Below are 3,418 nucleotides of genomic sequence, written 5' to 3'. Positions count from 1 at the left end.
TGAAAACCAATAAGTTTGGTTGAAGTTGTTTATATAATCCGATACTTGAAAATTATCGAATTTCTGAAGACAATGCAGAAAGAATGATATCAATTTGGTATTGATGACACGTCTCTGTTACAGTACGTGAAAATACTTCAGAAAATAAAACATATTAAAGTTTCTTTGAAAAATAAAGGAAAAGATTATTTCAAATAACTTTATTATATATTTATGAATTAAATACTCAGCTATTAAATGTATTTCAACGAGGACGATATCAAATAAGTGGTGCCACGTACAGTACTTCGTATTTAATTCATTGCAGGAGGCCGTTCGAACTCGGAATCGTTTGAAGTTCGAATGAATTATTTCCGTTAAAATAATAGAGAGCAAATTAATCTATTCCTAGACTCTAAACACTACCCTTCTAGATATACTTAAACAATAGATATGCATTATTTAAGGTAAAAAAGAACACAATTAAATTGCATAATAATAACATTTGATAATAATTTCCAGGTGAGTTAAAGTTACAAAATTTATGAAAAATGCATAAAATAGATAATACATAAAAGGGTGTCTTCTAACATCGTCTTTTAGCATGCACGTGAGGAAATTAACAGTTCCATGGCGGATTCAAACTTTCATTTGAGGCTACTCGTCCACCGCGAAAGGTCGACTCCGCCGTGGAACTGTTAATTTCCTCACGTGCATGCTAAAAGACGATGTTAGAAGATACCTTTTTACGTATTGTCTACTTTCAAGCATTTTTCTTGAATTTTGTAACTCTATGCATAATAATAAACTAAACCACGAAAACTATAAATATAATACGTAAACACTGTATAATAAAATGAAAATTGCATTTACTGGTCTCACACTTTCGACTCCGGCATCTTAATTAAACACGGCGGTCAGATCCCACAGGGGTGTAAGGCTTTTCACGCTTCGCACCACATCTCAATCGTCAATATTATAACCTTTCTGGTAGACATCGTCGCTTTCATACACTTCTCGGATGCCGTAGTTAATAAGTAAAGATTATATTGGCTCCAACACAAATTTTTGCATGTTTTTAATAGCTGACATTACTGAACACGGATATTGTAATTTAATTATAACACTTGTGAAGTTGAATACGATATGGCTAATGTGAGATTGTATTTTCTGTTTAGAAGCTTATTTTCAACTTTTTACTGTACTTCATATTTTATTTGAATAAAATCAAGTCGAAATGTCTTCGGATGAAAAGCATATCGGCAATATCATGCCTTATGAGTTTCAGGAAGGATCAAAATCGTACAAACAGTAAAAGTGTTCGTAATGTGTATATAGAAGCTGCTCCTAAACTTCGAACACGTCTAATGGGGTTGAAATGGTTCTAACGTTCAGTAAATCTTGCAGTAAAGGATATAAAACGTGCGGGTCGAAGTAATATTGTAGGAAGAANTTCAACGAGGACGATATCAAATAAGTGGTGCCACGAACTTCGTGTTTAATTCATTGCAGGAGGCCGTTCGAACTCGGAATCGTTTGAAGTTCGAATTAATTATTTCCATTAAAATAATAGAAAACGAATTAATCTATTTCTAGACCCTAAACACGTCTACCGCGAAAGGTGGACTCCGCCGTGGAACTGTTAATTTCCTCACGTGCATGCTAAAAGACGATGTTAGAAGATACGTTTTTACGTATTGTCTACTTTTATGCATTTTTCTTGAATTTTGTAACTCTATGCATAATAATAAATTAAACCACAAAAACTATAAATATAGGCCTACGTAAACACTGTATAATAAAATGAAAATTGTATTTACTGGTCATACACTTTCGACTTCGGCATCTTAAACACGGCCGTCAGATTCCACAGGGTCTAATGCTTTTCACGCTTCTCATTACATCTCAATCGTCAATATTAAAAAATTCCTGGTAGACATTGTTGCTTTCACACGTTTCTCGGATGCCGTAGTTAATAAGTAAAAATTGTATTGGCTCCAACACAAATTTTTGCATGTTTTTAATAGCTGAAATTACTTAATACAAATGTTGTGATTTAATTATAACACTTGTGAAGTTGAAGACGATATGGCTAATGCGAGATTGTATTTTCTGTTTAGAAGCTTATTTTAAACTTTTTACTTCATATTTTGTTTGAATAAAATCAAGTCGAAATGTCTTCGAATAAAAAGAATATCGGCAATATTATGCCTTATGAGTTTCGGAAAGGATCAAAATCGTACAAACAGTAAAAAGTGTTCGTAATGTGTATATAGAAGCTGCTCCTAAACTTCGAACACGTCTAATGGGGTTGAAATGGTTTCAACGTTCGGTAAATCTTGCAGTAAAGAATATAAAACGTGCGGGTCGAAGAAATATTGTAGGAAGATATTGTTAAAAATCGACGAATATCAAACGATATAAATAAGAAAACACGTTGAAAATAAAGCGAAAAAACACACTGAAAAGACTAATTATTTTCTGAAATTTAATATATTTTTCTACATTCTTTCGAAATATTCTCGTATTTCTCGCACATTTTCGAATTAATCGAGTACTAAGTCGATTACAATAAAAATGGACTTAGTATCAATAACAAGAAGTTTTAAGCAAAATAATACTAATAAATTATTTTATTTCGTTTATTAAATAAAATACAGTGGTACCTCGGTATACGTCTGCTTTAGAATACGTCCAATTCGGAATACGTCCTGTTTGGACGAAACAAATTTTGCTCGGTATACGACTTTTGTTCGGTATACGACATAATTCAATTATACGCGCCATCAATGAACAAGTAGCACTATCGGTGTNAATAACGAGTAAGATCGTCATTAAATCTGACCCTATTCTAGATACGACACGACCACTCTTATCTCTCCACTTCCTCGACCTTAAGCGATCTCGAAAACCTTTGCATTGTTAGTCTCTACAATCCTCCGAAAATTATAAGTTACTTTCAAACGCTGACCCTTATTCTTTCCTCTGATTTCATTCCCCACAAACTGCCAAACACTTTGACTGATTGAGACCAAATTTTGCCAAGTTACTCTCCGCCACCCTGCGAAAAACATATACTACTTAATAACAAGGAAACTCGACTCTCTCCATGACTTTCTCGAAAACGTTGGGCGAACAGTACTTTCCTACTTAGAAATAAAGCAAAAAATTTTATTCTGTATAATTGAACATAATACTTTGATATATTTTGTGTATAATGCTCTGCAATAATAGATTTGTTCATTCATTCGTAAATATTTATATATGTTACCGCTAAAGCTCGGAAACTCGTTAATCTGCAGATTACCTAGCGTGATCCGTTAAAGTTGCTAAAATTGTTCTATTTCTCAAATTACCTAGGTAATGTTCAGATTATCTAGGTAATCTGCAAATTACCTACTAGGCACTCGGTAAAGTGAAAATAAGATTTTTGCTGAAA

At 33.1% G+C, this 3,418-nt stretch overlaps 1 protein-coding gene across 1 annotated transcript in view; it reads right to left on the bottom strand.

Moving 5' to 3' along the window:
- Nucleotides 1–3,418, bottom strand: part of LOC111631996 (astacin-like metalloprotease toxin 5) — a 53,778-nt gene that overhangs the window by 2,309 nt on the left and 48,051 nt on the right. The gene's annotated exons all lie outside the window — the stretch shown is intronic.

Source organism: Centruroides sculpturatus, unplaced genomic scaffold (assembly GCF_000671375.1).
Source record: "Centruroides sculpturatus isolate CEXI.00-Female unplaced genomic scaffold, Cexi_2.0 scaffold636, whole genome shotgun sequence".
NCBI classification, from domain to species: Eukaryota; Metazoa; Arthropoda; class Arachnida; order Scorpiones; family Buthidae; genus Centruroides; species Centruroides sculpturatus.
Note: the sequence above shows the minus strand (reverse complement) of the source record. Positions and strands in the feature narration are given on the sequence as shown.